Consider the following 16,048-nt stretch of genomic DNA (forward strand, 5'->3'; position numbering starts at 1 on the left):
CCACATATGTGCGTCAAAGGCATTTCGACCATAGTGAAACTAAATGGTCATCATCAGGACAACGGTAATTATATGAGCGTCCGTACCAGTTTCAATAAAACATCTAAATACAAAATTATATAAAAATGGGTATCAGACATTCAAGGGTTATATTACAGCAAATAATAAGAGACAAAATCCCTTGCTATTTAGAAAAAGGAGAGAAGAAACAAAAGATAATGTGACTGCAAAATGACTACCACCACCAAGACGAAGGGGAGAAAAGACCCTTAAACCATCTTCGGAACCTATGTGTGTGAAAAGAATAGATTAATGTGCCAAAACGTACCATAACTCTAAAACAAGGAGATGTAATAGTCGATTCACCTATTGTTAAAGTAGACCCAACCGAAGGTGCAACAATCGTATGGAGTCCACCCGGAAAATGACTCTGTAGACTGAAGCTATGAAAGTTAAAAAGGAATGAACAACTATTAGTGGCCCTATTCACCTATGCAAAGGGGCAGAGAAGGCAAGAGTGTCACATGCCACACTCACATCAAGAGGAAATGCGGAATTATAATCACAGAAGTTTATGCCTAAATTGAAAGGCTCCAAGATTAGGTGAAATAATGGAGAAGCCTATTCCTTCAATTAATTGTAAGAGTGAAAAGTATTAAAGAAATTAGATAAATAAGTATAACACTTTGTAGGTCTAGATGATACAATACAAAACTCCATTCCACTACTAAGCATGTTATAATTACAGCCACATTAATTGGCAGAAGGCTTAAACATCAGTGCTAGTAGATCACATAATTACAGGTGTTTATTCATGAGTAAACTAAAAAAAGAAGAAGGAAAAAAAATAAAAAATAAATGTATTTATTTTTTAATGTATTCATTAGAAAAATCAGCAAGTTATCCAAAATCTCAGAGTGTTACCTGTCAGTCGCCTTTAATAAATTGGCACCAACATATGGATCACTGGCTTAGGCCAGCCCCTCGGGTTCTGAAATGGAACCAAATATGATATTCAAGCTTTTAGCTACATTTAAAAAGTCAAAAGTCAAATTCCTGAGTTTAAGCTGAACAATATTTAATGTGCATTCCATACAGCTGTAATCAAAAGAATGAAACATGGATAGAAGATAAGGGCTTAATTTTCTAAACCTGACAAATAAAAGTGTAAAAAACTTTAATAAATATAGATTCCCAAACAGTATACAAACAATGCTGCTGTAACCCAAGGAATGAGAAATTAATTAGAGATAAGCTTATTAAATTTTAACCATGTCAGATAAAATTAAGGCAGCAACAGCTAACACAAGGTAAGTGCCTCAGTTCAATGTTAATCAATTGTTGTTGTAAAGTAGGGGGAATCAAGCTATCGACCTTGTATTACTATTAAACAGTGTATGCGCCCATGCAATTTAGAGCAGAAAAGCACAGTAACATCATGCCATACTGTACTTGGAATGAAGGCTGTGACCCCTGCAAGGCTCATATGCATCTCATCCTGAAGAAAAAGCCTCATATCCAAGGCAGGCTATGTCTATTACAAAGTCTCAGTAACAGCTTGGAGCTATAATTCCAAGAATTAAGGGGGGAAAAACGCCAAGCGTTTTACCTCTAGCACGCTGTCCACATGAATAACTCCCGTAAGGGTATTCGAGCCCCGAACCAGAGAGATCAAATAACACGCCCATGCGCGAGGTCACTTCCTGAAAAGCTTATACATAAGTGAAGAAGGACGTTAAGCGCCCTAGGACAGTGTCGGCCATCCTTAAACGGGTCAATGATACTCCTAAACTAAAAGTACTCAAAGATTAGTACTACTTGTGTCTATGGGGTCCCACGCGAACGAGTAATTTTCTGTTGTCAGATCAAAAAACTGCGCAAGCGCATATCATTAGAGAGTATTTCACGGTAAGAAATAACTTACACCACTCTCCACGAGGTCACTTCCTGTACAGCTTATACATAAGTAAAGAAGGACTTACAGATGGCTAAAGGGTTTTTTCTCCCCTTACTCTTGGTGGTGGTAGTCATTTCCAGGCACATTATCTTTTGTTTCTTCTCTCCCTTTTCAAAATAGAGAGGTATTTTGTCTCTCATTTATTGCTTTAATATAACCCTTGAATGTCTGATACCCATGTTTATATATTTTTGTTTTTAGATGTTTTATTGAAACTGGTACGGACGCTCATATAATTACTGTTTGTCCTGATGATGAACATTTAGTTTCACTATGGTCGAAACACCGTCAACGTACATATGTGTGCGAAATTGAAGAGGACGCATTGTTTGCTTTGTGTTGTTTCAGTTTTGTCCTGAACTTCTGATTTTTGTAAACCTTTTTTCTCAGTCACTAGTCTGTTTACACATTGCACTAGGGCTTTGTTTGTGTATTGTGTTGAGAGTCTTTTGTCTTATATGTTTTAAGATTGAATTGTTTATCATTGTTAATAAAACTTTTTTTATGAATTGTATATATTAAAACATGGGTTTTCTCTTTTTTATCTCTTTTCTCCTTTGTTTTTCCTTTTCTATGACTTCATTGGTATACGTTTCCATATTTTTCATATTGTAATGTTTTCTTTAGGTTTTTTTGATTTTTTTGTTTAAAATGTGATTGTGTTAACTTGAACCCTGGTTAGGATACTAGTATTGTTTGCCCCTGGTTTAGGTTTTCAGGGCTGCCCCTGTTGTTGATAAATAAAGAGATTTATGGCAAGAATTTGCCTATTAGAAAGATCTTAGATTCCTTAATCTTGATGTGGTCGGGATTCTTCTGATATTTGGAGGTAGCAATTTCCAGATTCTAATTCCTCTCTATACAACATCCACACCTTCTTTTCATAATGCACCATATTTTTTTTTTGTGTCTTGAAAACACCTTATGAGCTCCCCTTCATAGGGGTAGCAGCTCCCCTCATTACTCCCCATATAGGTTCCAGACCAGTGATGAAGTATGGCACCTAAGAGTGGGTGAGGGGTTTTTGCCCCTTAACTGCAGTGCATTTGCATTATTACAATGGTAACTGTGTGGTGTCCCTATTGATTTACTGATGTCTTACAATGAATATTTTTTTGTGATTTACTGTCCGTATACAGGGGATAACCAGGTGCACAGCAGTCTTTTTGTCTATCCTGTAAGGAACTATTCTTATCGATCAACGTATGTAGAGACATTTCTTCCTTGTTTATCAAGATTACATTTTAAGTTACATCTTGAGAAGCAAAACACCATTGAAGCCCTGAGATGCAAATCCTAAAACCCAGGACTTGATGTGCCGTTCTTATATATATGGTCTGATGTGAGTGTGAGATGTTTATCTTATCACATGAATGACTAAGGGGAAAAGCCTAGAGTTCTTGCATAGCCCAGTGATGTGTTTTTTCATTCTGCATTTAACATGTATAACTGTGTAAAACATACTTACAGCCAGAAATTAGTATCAACAATTCAATTGTGGAGTTAGCTAAACTAGTGGTTCACACAGCCAAGCTTGTAAACCTCACCAGCTGATAGGTGTTCTTGTGCAGGTTGAGTTACAAACCTAAGAGAACAGAGAGTAAGTTCATAACAAGACTGGTAATCTTTTAATTTTTTCTCTCCGCAGAGTGGCGAACATGCCCCTGATTCGTTTTTTTTCTTTGTTTAAACTTTGTCGCACACAATGACCACAGTTTCATGTCAATCCAGTGATAGCAGGGGCAAACCAAGTTATGGAGTGCATTGTGTGTGTTGCGTACAAATGATGAATTTCAGTGATTTCGAGTGTTCGAACCAGAACTACAGTTTGTAACTAAATGTTGTCACTGTATTTTATGGTTTATTTATAACAAGTGATTTCCAACACTTCTGTATCCCACCTTTGGCCATGTGCAGGGGGAGTTGATTGCGGGGCCTAGTCGTAGCCTCTCACTGAGGGCAGCTAACCCCACTGTACAACCCTAAACAGGCACCCAAACCCTACTGAGCACAAACACGACTGCACAGGGGCTTTGTCTCTCCACCCTGCTCTTTCATTTTTTCTCTGTATCTTTCTTTTCTCTCTATCTCTCTGCCTCACACCACTTCTGTCTTTTCTTTTCTTTAAACTTTTTTCTGAAAGTCGAAACTCGAATCAAAATTATGATTTTTGTTGGAATACGGGGGCCAAATTAATTACGTAAAATGGCGGAATCCCTGTTGTGTTTTGAATCACGAATCAAGACAAGCAAATGCCAAATTTGATGTAGGTCTGTCCATGAGGTCAAAGGATATATGGAAATCAAAACAAATATTTTTAATAAAAGCTGCTCTGTACCATATCCACACATTGATATTAAATATATTACATGGTTAAGACCTCTAGTTTAAGGTCTCCAGTGGTTTCAAAGCCTAGGTCTAGCTGTGAATTAGCTCCCATAATTCCCAGTGCTGAATTCATTAGTAGGATATTCAGCTTCTTAAACAAGTAAAAATAATTAAACATAGCATTTTGTCTTTCTTTTCAGTGCTGGTTAAAAAATAAAGTTTTCAAAATGAAAGTGCTGCTTTTAGACTATAAATCAGCGAATCTGACAAGTTCGTCCTTGCAGGCTCATCCTGCAAGCATCTACCAATGAATCCTCTTCAGTGTGTGAAAGTAAACATGGAAAGGGCCGACCATTCGGTCCCCCCGAACGTATGGCGGAGTACCACGATCCCCCCGGGAAGCCATTTTTGGGCGGGCGGCGAGTCTCGGCTGGTATGCCCGAAGCGGCGTAGCCGGGGCGCGCTTTTTCCCGCCCTAGAGTGGGCTGGCCTAGACACTGACGCGGCCGGCCACGCCCTAGGGGCAGGCAGGGGCGGGTTTACGCCCGCCCTGAAGACGGATAAAAGGAGCAGCAAGCCAAGAACGCATCCTCTTGTTCCTGTGCTCTGAAGCTGCACCTCCTCGCTGCACGTGAGCTCGAGACGGAACGAAGAGCCAATTTTAAGCGTGGTAATCTTTCTTGTTTGTCTTACAGATACTCTGTTGGAGAATGCCTAAGAAAGTTGGAAAGCGAATGACTACCGACCAGATGCTGCGTATTCTTATGAAAGAGGTGACCGACCTAAAGAAGCGAATGGCGGATAAAGACAAGGAAGGGGGACCGAAACGTCCTTTGGCAGGAGCAGCTCCGGGAGGAAAAGGCAAGAGGCCCAGAAGGGGAGCAGCTGGGGGAGACATCCCGGTTCCCTGTATCCCACTCGAAGAGCCGACTCCGGTTCCGGCAGAGGGGAATCCGATTCCCGTGGTGGTCACCCCCGTGTCCGGGGAGGATATGCCGCCCGAACTGGCAGCACAATTGGCAGCGTGGTTGGGTAAAGGTAGCGAGGGCGCCACGGCTGACGACGCACGGGTATGGATGAAGCAACTGCGTGAAACGAGGGAGGCGGTGAAGACAACACCGCCAGTCGCAGATACAGCTTCCGGTTCAGGTAAGCGGCCATTGCCGATTGCGAGGGATGAATCTGCACCTTCACGAAGGGAAAAGTTGGGTCAACATGTCCCTCTGGCTATTAAGGAAAAGATATGGGCAGATGAGTATATAAACATCTTCTCGTTGCTTACCGATCATTATGAGATGGAGCATGTTAAGAGCCAAAAGGAGCTCATGCATCCGAGTGTTTGGCGCGCAAAGATGGCCGCCTTTAAGGTAAATGAAAACATTGGCACTTGGGGCAGAGCGTGGGGGATTTTTACATCCATCATGGGCGAATGTAGGCCCGAGTTGCTGTCCGAATTGCCGATTTATCAGTCACGGATCATGGGGTATTCTGTATCATATGGGGGCAATCAATGGTTCTGTTACGATAGCATTTTCAGAAAAGCGAAAGAACATGATAAAAACTTAACTTGGGATTGTTACGATTCGGTGTCATGGTCAAAAATGGAGGATACTGGTATGTTGAAATTGCCATTGGTAGGGAGTAGCGTAGGTGAATCCTCCCGCCAATATGCTGGGGCGCCCTTTCGATCGGATACGAGTAATGACTACCACGCAAGGCCGAACGGCACCACAGGAAAAAGGGGGATTTGTTGGAACTTTAACAGGGGTAAATGTACGAGGCCCCAGGGGTCATGCAAATTCAGGCACGAATGTGGTGGGTGCGGGCAACCATCCCATCCTGAGTCCATGTGCAGAGCCAAAACGGGTGATAACGGGGGTAGAGGAGGCGCCAAACAGGTCTAAAATAGTCCGAGGGGCGCCTTTACCTACTCCGATTGATACCCTGGCAATGATTCCCTAGCTCAGCGAATACCCGGATCACGCCTCCGCTGGGGTGTTGCGGAACGGGTTTTCATATGGCTTCCACATCCCAGTGGGGGAGTTTCGGGGTGTAGCGAATTGTAAAAACCAAGTATCGGTCTTGCAACATACGACCGTGGTACAGGAGAAGATTGGGAAGGAGGTTACTCGAGGTCGAGTCGCCGGTCCATTTAATGTGCCACCGGTTGCTAACTTTGTTTGTTCTCCTTTAGGGGTGGTCCCCAAGAAGGACCCGGGTGAGTTTCGGCTGATACATAATTTATCAGCCCCACGTGGTCTTTCCGTAAACGATGCGATAGACCCGGAAGTGTGTTCGGTGCGGTACGCATCCTTCGATGAGGCCGTAGCCATATTGAATCGCCTAGGGCCCGGTGCGCTGATGGCAAAATCTGATATCGAGTCAGCGTTCCGGTTGCTCCCGGTACATCCAGACGATCAGCGTCTTCTAGGTTTCATGTTTCAGGGTCACTATTACATGGATAGGTGTATGCCAATGGGATGTTCTATATCTTGTGCCTATTTTGAAAAGTTCAGTTGTTTCCTGCAATGGGTCTTCACGAAGAAGACGGGGTTTCAACATGTTATGCATTACCTCGATGACTTTTTGTTTCTGGGGGCAGCCGGGGATCCGGAATGTGGTCAGGCTTTGAATGCATTTTGTGTCTTGATGAATCAATTTGGTGTGCCATTGGCACCAGGTAAGACTGTGGGTCCCTCGACTTGCCTCGAGTTTCTGGGGATCGAGCTCGACTCTGAGGAAGGTTGTTTTCGTTTACCAGGAGACAAAGTGTCAAGATTCAGGGCATGCCTGGAAACATGTATTAGTGAGTCTAAGGTTAAGCTGCATCAATTACAACAATTGGTGGGACAGTTGAATTTTGCTCTAAGAGTAATACCGATGGCCCGCCCCTTTTCCCGCTCGATCGCTCAAGCCATGGTCGGCCTGAAGGAGGGTCATCATCGCACGAGGCTCTCGGCAGAGGTTCGCCAGGACATGCGCATTTGGTTGGCATTTCTGGCGGATTTCAATGGTCGAATTGTCTGGAGCAAACCGGCGGTGTCCTCTGATGAGCTGGGGCTGTGGACGGATTCGGCAGGGAGCATTGGTTTTGGTGCCATATTCGGCACACAATGGTCGGCTCAAAGATGGCCGTCATGGTGGCATGAGGGTGGGCTGACATGTAACATTGCTTTTCTTGAACTATTTCCCATTCTGGTGGCCCTGAAAACTTGGCCCGAGGGGTTCAGAGATCACTCTGTGGTGTTTTGGTCTGATAACATGACCGTGGTGGAATGTATCAATAGCCAGGCGGCACGATGCAAATGGATTCTGAGACTGCTCAAAGAAATTGTGTTATTGTGTATGCAATTGAATGTGCTATTTAGGGCAAGACATGTGCCGGGGGTGAGGAATCAAGCGGCTGACGCGCTTTCTCGTTTTCGTATGCAGGCCTTCTGGGGTTTTCTGCCCACAGCGGACCCGGTGGCGGCACCCTTTCCCGAAGCTCTCTGGTCTCTCGGTGCCCCGAACTACGAAACCTCGTGGGAGAGAGTTTAGCACCCAGGACGAGGAAGGCATATGAAGGGGCGTTCCGTTCCTATTGGGCCTTTTTGGGGGCTGCTAGAGGGGAGCTTTGGGGCCAGGAGGAGTTGGTTGTAAAATTCCTGCTGTCTTTACGTCAGGCAGGCAAATCAGTGGCTACGGCCCAGAGTCATCGGGCCGCCATTTCCTTTGTGGCTAGGGCTTATGGGATCCAGGACCCGACAGCGTCTTTCGTTGTGCAAAAAGCGCTACGTGGGTGGCAACGCCTTGAGGGTCGCAGAGTAGATGAAAGGCGCCCGATAGGTCTGGATAGGCTGGCCCTGTTATTATCTGTACTCCCTGCAACCTGTTCATCCCAGTACGAAACAGTGTTATTCCGAGCCGCTTTTACGCTGGCATTCCATGGGGCTATGCGGGTAAGCGAACTAGTGGCAAGGAACAAGCAGGATGTGATGGGGGGACTGTGCCGAGAGCACGTTCAGGTCAGAGGGGAGACAATGACTGTCTCGTTTGTCAGGTCCAAGACCGATCAGGATGCGCTGGGGGACTGCATAATCATACGAAGGATTCCCGGGTCCTCCATGTGCCTGGTGAGTTGCGTAGAGGAATATTTAGCGCAGAGGGTGGCATCATGGGGGGGGACCTTGTTGAGACACGCTGACGCCACCCCACTGACGAGGTTTCAGTTTCAGCGGGTGCTTGCGATGTCGATTTCCGCTGCGGGCTTGAACCCCGGCGAGTTTGGGACCCATTCCTTTCGGATAGGGGCTGCTACAGAGGCTACAGCCAGGGGTCTGAATGCTGAACAAGTTAAACGTGTGGGGCGTTGGTCCTCCAACTGTTATAAAAGGTATGTGCGGTTGCACATGTTGTGAAGCTGTAATGATGTACTCACGCTTCTTGTTTTGTTTGGTTTTCAGTTGCGCAAGCCTACGAGGCGGGGCGGACTATGCAGTCGACCCAACACCGGGCCAGCGGTCAGACATCACCGGCTGTGAAAAAGGAGGTGTGGGTCGTGGGCCACTCATACGTGAGGCGTGCCGCGGACGTATTCAAAGCAGGTGACATGATTCACATGGCTGGGGAATACGGGTACAGTGTGTCCTTCTACGGAAAGGGCGGGCTCTGTATTGACCAGTTTCAATCTTTTTTCGATGGTTTGTTAGGGCGGACGAGGTCACCGCCGTCTATAGTCATAGTACATCTTGGGGGCAACGATTTGGTGACCACTGGTAGACGACTTCTTTTTGAGGCAATGCTTTCCACTGTAAGTTGGTTAGCGAGAAGAGTTCCAGGGTGCACAATTGCATGGTCCCATATGATCCCACGGAAAGTGTGGCGGGGGGCTCTTTCGGTTTCTGCTCTGAATCATTCAGTGAGAAAAATTAATAATAAAGTGAGTAGATTGTTCCGTTCAAGTACACTGCATTCTATTTCGCATGGTTGTATTAAAGGAGACAGTATGTATTTGGGGGATGGTGTTCATTTGTCCCGGGTGGGGAACGAGTTACTCATAGGAGACCTGATAGCTTGGCTAAAGACTTTAAGACATGACCTTTAGGTAGGAGTGTTGTGGGGGGTCCGGATAGCCGGTCAACTATCCGGCCTGTGGCGGTAAGGTCATGATCGGTGAGCAGTAATTGGAAGATCCCTATGAGTGGGCGTCCCCCATTACGGATGGGAGCGCTCGAGGGAGGTGGCCATTGGCCCCTCAACGGGGAGGCGGTCCCTTCTAAGGATGGGCCGCCGGAAGGAAAGGAAAGGCGGTCAAGGCCCCTTCCTGGGTAGGAGGGGCTACAGCCCCCTCCTGGGGAATTTCCCGGGGCCAGGACATCTGCGACGGCAGATGTGGTAAGTTGTGTGGGGTTTGGGAGGGGGTCTACGCTACCTTCTAGATACCTCACACGAGTCCTCGGACGACCTTTAAGTGGCGTCGAGTTTATTGGGGCCCCCGTCAAGTCAAGGGAAATTGGTAGTTGCACTTGAGGTACACCTCTGTGCGGTCGCCCCTCACAAGTGAGGGGGATATTTATGGTTTAGGGATCTTGACACCGGTTACGACCTTGCCGTTGGCCCTTAAACGTTAGGATGTACAATTTCAAAATTTCAAGTTAATGTTTGGTAGGATGTCAGTTCGGCTAGGAGAACCATTTGTATTAGAAAATGTTAAGGTTAGCCAAACATCGCAATGTGGTAATGAAATTGTACATAATATGAAACTGTTATTTTATGTTTTAATTTTGTTTCATATTTTAATAAATACGGCCGGGAGGGTCACTCCCTCCCGTCTTCCAAAAGTTCAGAACTGCTTCCGGTTTCCCATCCTTGGGGAGTGTGTTGAGAGGGGGTGGCGGGTATCTCAGCCATATGGAAAGGGGCGACCATTCGGTCCCCCCGAACGTATGGCGGAGTACCACGATCCCCCCGGGAAGCCATTTTTGGGCGGGCGGCGAGTCTCGGCTGGTATGCCCGAAGCGGCGTAGCCGGGGCGCGCTTTTTCCCGCCCTAGAGTGGGCTGGCCTAGACACTGACGCGGCCGGCCACGCCCTAGGGGCAGGCAGGGGCGGGTTTACGCCCACCCTGAAGACGGATAAAAGGAGCAGCAAGCCAAGAACGCATCCTCTTGTTCCTGTGCTCTGAAGCTGCACCTCCTCGCTGCACGTGAGCTCGAGACGGAACGAAGAGCCAATTTTGACCCACCCACCAGCCCCTGAGGACAGCATGTGGTTTCTGAATAAAGTGTGATGTGTTAACGCTAATTCTTGCAGGTGGTGATGATTATCGTGATAACTTTGATTATGCAATAAAGAATGGTCAATTCATAGTATGTTTTCAAATAAAGTAATTCTGCACTAGTTTGAGCCGTAATCTCGCTTGTTGATAAGCTGTAATTGTTACTGTCCTTTAGTAATTTAGTCATTTTAGTAATTTAGCTAGAATTGTCGTATTTATTTTGGTCGGGCGGTAAGGTCATGATCGGTGAGCAGTAATTGGAAGATCCCTATGAGTGGGCGTCACCCATTACGGATGGGAGCGCTCGAGGGAGGTGGCCATTGGCCCCTCAACGGGGAGGCGGTCCCTTCTAAGGATGGGCCGCCGGAAGGAAAGGAAAGGCGGTCAAGGCCCCTTCCTGGGTAGGAGGGGCTACAGCCCCCTCCTGGGGAATTTCCCGGGGCCAGGACATCTGCGACGGCAGATGTGGTAAGTTGTGTGGGGTTTGGGAGGGGGTCTACGCTACCTTCTAGATACCTCACACGAGTCCTCGGACGACCTTTAAGTGGCGTCGAGTTTATTGGGGCCCCCGTCAAGTCAAGGGAAATTGGTAGTTGCACTTGAGGTACACCTCTGTGCGGTCGCCCCTCACAAGTGAGGGGGATATTTATGGTTTAGGGATCTTGACACCGGTTACGACCTTGCCGTTGGCCCTTAAACGTTAGGATGTACAATTTCAAAATTTCAAGTTAATGTTTGGTAGGATGTTAGTTCGGCTAGGAGAACCTTTTGTATTAGAAAATGTTAAGGTTAGCCAAACATCGCAATGTGGTAATGAAATTGTACATAATATGAAACTGTTATTTTATGTTTTAATTTTGTTTCATATTTTAATAAATACGGCCGGGAGGGTCACTCCCTCCCGTCTTCCAAAAGTTCAGAACTGTTTCCGGTTTCCCATCCTTGGGGAGTGTGTTGAGAGGGGGTGGCGGGTATCTCAGCCATATTGTAAATGCAGAACCCTGTCAGAAAAACGTTACACTGTACCACGTTGCACTTTATTTCTTTCTTTTTATATACATGGTTAAACGTATGCTTTAGTGACAATGTATACTCTAAAAGAAAAGCCATTTTTTATGCATATTTTGAATTCCTTAGAACACACTTTATATTTAAAAAAAATTAATAATACTACGAACTGAAAGATATTTTAGACATAAGCACATTATGGCCAACAAAAACACACAATTTTCAACATATTGACATACATATATTCAGTCTCAGACAAACAATGAGTTTTAATTGATGACGCTCAGATGCTCTAAATCGTTCTAAAGAGTATTGAATCAATTAAAACATTCTGTAATATAAAAACATATATGAGAATAACAAGAATAATATGGTCAAATATTAGTGTCTTGAGTTTCAGGTGATATATATATATATTCGATAAAATTCCAACCACTTCCAGAAGAGCCCCTGGCGAAAAAGGAAATCAGGCCTCTGCAGCAAAGTTTGTCAGGCAAGAAATACTTTTTTTATCACCCCTCACGACAAATATATATATATATATATATATATATATATATATATATATATATATATATATATATATATATACATATATACATATATACATATATATTTGTTGTGAGGGGTGATAAAGAAAGTATTTCTTGCCTGAAAAACTTTGCTGCAGAGGCCTGATTTCCTTTTTCGATATATATATATATATATATATATATATATATATATATATATATATATATATATCGGTGCGTTCCTTTTCCGGCAGAGCCAAGCTGGTATTCAATGCAGTAAAACACGCGGCGAAGTAAAGACGCACTCACTCGTTTTCAGGAAAGTTTTACAGGCAAGTTTATTTGTTTTTTGCCATGCCCTACGCGTTTCGGTCAGATACACTGACCTTGATCACGGGATCCCTCAGATTTTGGCAATTTTTTGCACAATGTCAGCTCCTTTGCACTTTATGGCAATCTTTGCACATTTAGTAATAGGCGTTTTTGGAATAGTTAGGTCAGCCACCCAGGGGAGTCACTTTTTGGATATACTGACATCTATATCTATTCTCTTTTAAACTGCATTTTTGCACATCCTGTTATTTGTATTAGTGAATACAATCTATTTAGGTATCCCTTTACATCATTAGCAGACATATGAATGAAGGGGCTTTTTGTATGAATTTGCATTCTAACAGTAATTCTACATTTGATCTTTAACCTTTGTGCTGTTGACATGTATTACTGGGCACCTTACATTTTGAAGGAAATGCCGGGGTGTTTTTTTAACATATGTAGTTTTTATACTAGTATGAACTCTTTTTTAGGAAACACCCTTCTATGCCTTTTTAGACTACTTGCACTGTGGAGCAATGTTTTAGCATTTTAAGCATTTATTTGTATCAGAGCATCATCACTGCAGTAGCATTTTTCTTCACTATATTATTTATCAGCATGTGTGCCATAAATATTATTTAAAATTCTGATACATAACTGTGATATTATGTGTAACAGTTTCAGTATGTCTTCATTTATTTTTTCCAGTTTATTGTATTGATTGACAGTATTTCCTTTATGTCTATTATCATGTGACGTGGGTGTTGCAACTTTAAAAATGTATCTAGCAGAGTCAGCCTTATGTGATCAAGGCCAATTCATCGGCCGAAACGCGTCATGGCAGGCAGAAGGGAGTCATAAATATCTTTCATCTTACCACGAAGAGCAGTCGTGCATTCTTTTTCGCCATACATACACATACACACACACACATATATATATATATAATTATATGCACACACACACATAGGTTTTGAACCTACATTTCTCAAAAACTACTGAATGGATTTACACCAAATAACAAACAGCACCTTTTGTAGATCTGTAAAGCTTTTTCAAAAACCCTATGAACAACTGCATGGAGAAGATGTGTGTGTCTCTGGACTCCTCTTTTTCTCGGCACTTCGCTTGACAGATCACCCCAAAACTTTACAGGAAGAAGCTGGCTAACCCTTTTTTGTGGAGAGTTTAGTGAATATTTCTGAAATGGAGCCGAAGTTATTAGTAAACAAAAACATTAGTTTCCAATGGAACCCCGTCCTAAATATAACTAGACTGTTTTAACGCCACTGTGTATACATGCATAAACACTCATACACAACATCAGGAATCCCATTCAACATAATTAGAATATTGAAATGTTGAGTGATCCATTGAAGACAATGGAGTGCTCCGGCCTTCTAATGGCTGGTAGAAGCCTGGATCATCAACATTCCAGTGTTCAATCACAGCTGTTGCTGTGAAAAAAGGCCTTATGTAGCCCGAGGGGATTTCAACCCCCTCAGGCTCAGTGAAGCCTTTATTTTACAAATTTGAACATTCTGCCCTCTAGGGGCAGAATGTTGTAATAGCCTTAGAGCCCTCTGTAGCCAGCCATTAAATGCCTTCTGCCTTGTTAAAGGCCCTCGCCGGATGCTGTAGTGGGCCTTTAATGATAGTCTGTCCCTGATGAAATTCACATCGCGAACTTATTGTCTGTTCCCTTGTTTTCTATTCTCTCTTTACCAGCCTCAATCTTTACTTTTTGTCTCTATATTCAAGGCAGTTAGATTACAAGATTCAGGATTCAAAATTGGCTTATTTGCAAGAAAATGCTTTGCAAATATTTAAATACATTTTCTACCTACATTACACATTCGGTGACCCTCATTGTGAGAGTGGAGAGTTTATAGGTAAAGTTTCCTTATCACCAAAAACTCTGACCTCATTAAATGAATCTACACAACACTCACCCAAAAGGCATCCATGCATCTAAGTGTGATTCTGGAAAGTTTAATTTAGATTAGAGACAAAAGCCATATGGGTTCCATTTCATCAGGGTGATTAATCGCTGACTAATCAATGTCAGATTCTTTTTCTTTTAAGTCCTCAAGGCATTTTTTCAAGACTTTTGAGTTTGATCCCAAAATTTTCTGTTTCAAAATGAATGACTATTACTTAACAAATTAAATAATTTATGGGGAGAGACACAGCATGCTCAGTAACCTTCCATTACTTTACTCCATTTATTATTCCTTCTTTTTGATTAACTGTATTCTTTACACCGATTTTTTTAATTTAATTACATTTAATTAAATTAAAGGAGGACCCTATAACGAGGTCCTCTCCATTTTCTTTTTTACCTAATCCCTATATTTAATTACTACTCTTACCCTTTCTGTTGCTCTAAAATCTGGCCTAAAATACTTTCCCATCAAACCCCAATAATCACGGATAATCTCCACGGTGGGGATCTAGAGGCTATCGGGCCTCATGGGTGAGCTGGCCTCCAATCAAATTCTATCTCACACAAAAAAAGCCACTTCGATTAATTTATATTATTTTACAGTTCAACAATATTTTATCGCATGATTATCAGCATATTCCTAAACACACTCAAACGTTTGACAGGATGTCCTTACACACCTACCATGTGTCATGCTTCGTCATAGGCTATCCCCACGCTCTCCAAAGCCTTCAATTTGGTACACCAAGAGATCAGGGAGGCACTAGTTTCTAGCCGAGGATCCGTGAAATAGATTAAACACCAATGTGATAACCCAGTGTACTTTTTACTATGTAGGGTACCACTTGGTATTAAAAATTAGGTGTGGAGTATTGGGGAATTAGTACCCCAACCCCACTGTGATGGCAACATGTTTCTGCCTTGCGGCTCAACTGAGTCCATTGCATTCATTAGGACAGATGTTGGATTGGCTTTAACCCCTCCCATGCTCATGACGAGCTGAGCTCGTCATAAGCCACGGTGCTCCGGTGCTCATGACGAGCTCAGCTCGTCATGGCCCGTAGAACGCTCAGGTGCGGGGAGAATTCCCCCGCTGTGCTAAACGTTCCACAGAGCCAATGCACCTGTGACGAGCTGAGCTCGTCATGAGCACAGGAGCACTGTAGCTCCTCGTCATGAGCATGCGGGCGCTGTGCGCGCCCCCCTCCCCCCTCAGGACAGCGGGGGACTAACCCCCGCAGCGAAGGGGTTAGGAGATACTTTTCATATATAGTAATGTATTGCCGGTCTTACACTTGTCGCCACCCAACGCTCATAGGTCGCTTAGTTACATGGAAAACAGTAATAACATAAGTGTGTTACTAATATATATATTGACCAATAAATCTGGACCTGGTGTCCTTCAATCTCCTATTTAGGCAACATTGCATGCAATGTAAGTATGACACTGCACTCGGGTATCACACCCAAACAATATTGTGTAGTGTCATGCTGTGAGAACCAGCTCACACACTCTTACTCTAATAGAGGGTCATCTGGGCCCCATGGAGACAGGCCTCAAGAACACCTTAGTCATACTCTACATAGGAGAGAAAAGGATTGTCAACCATTCTAATCTAAAATTAGAAGTCACTGTAGAAAGTGTTACTTCCCACCACTACCCACTTACTACACCAAGGTGTGTTCCTCGCCGTCCACCTATTCAAACTAGCTCTTCCTTCTGAT

At 43.8% G+C, this 16,048-nt stretch overlaps 1 protein-coding gene across 4 annotated transcripts in view; it reads right to left on the reverse strand.

Annotated features, from left to right (window-relative positions):
- Positions 1-16,048, reverse strand: part of BHLHA15 (basic helix-loop-helix family member a15) — a 103,380-nt gene that overhangs the window by 63,727 nt on the left and 23,605 nt on the right. The window contains exon 2 of one of the 4 annotated variants that reach the window (XR_015300665.1): positions 329-443. The exons of 2 other annotated variants lie outside the window; for them this stretch is intronic. The gene's annotated coding sequence lies outside the window, so the exon portion shown is untranslated. Of the gene's footprint in view, positions 1-328; positions 444-924; positions 992-16,048 lie in introns of all 4 variants that reach the window. One more of the 4 variants, XR_015300664.1, reaches the window with a different exon arrangement.

Source organism: Lissotriton vulgaris, chromosome 10, assembly GCF_964263255.1.
Source record: "Lissotriton vulgaris chromosome 10, aLisVul1.2, whole genome shotgun sequence".
Taxonomy (NCBI): Eukaryota; Metazoa; Chordata; class Amphibia; order Caudata; family Salamandridae; genus Lissotriton; species Lissotriton vulgaris.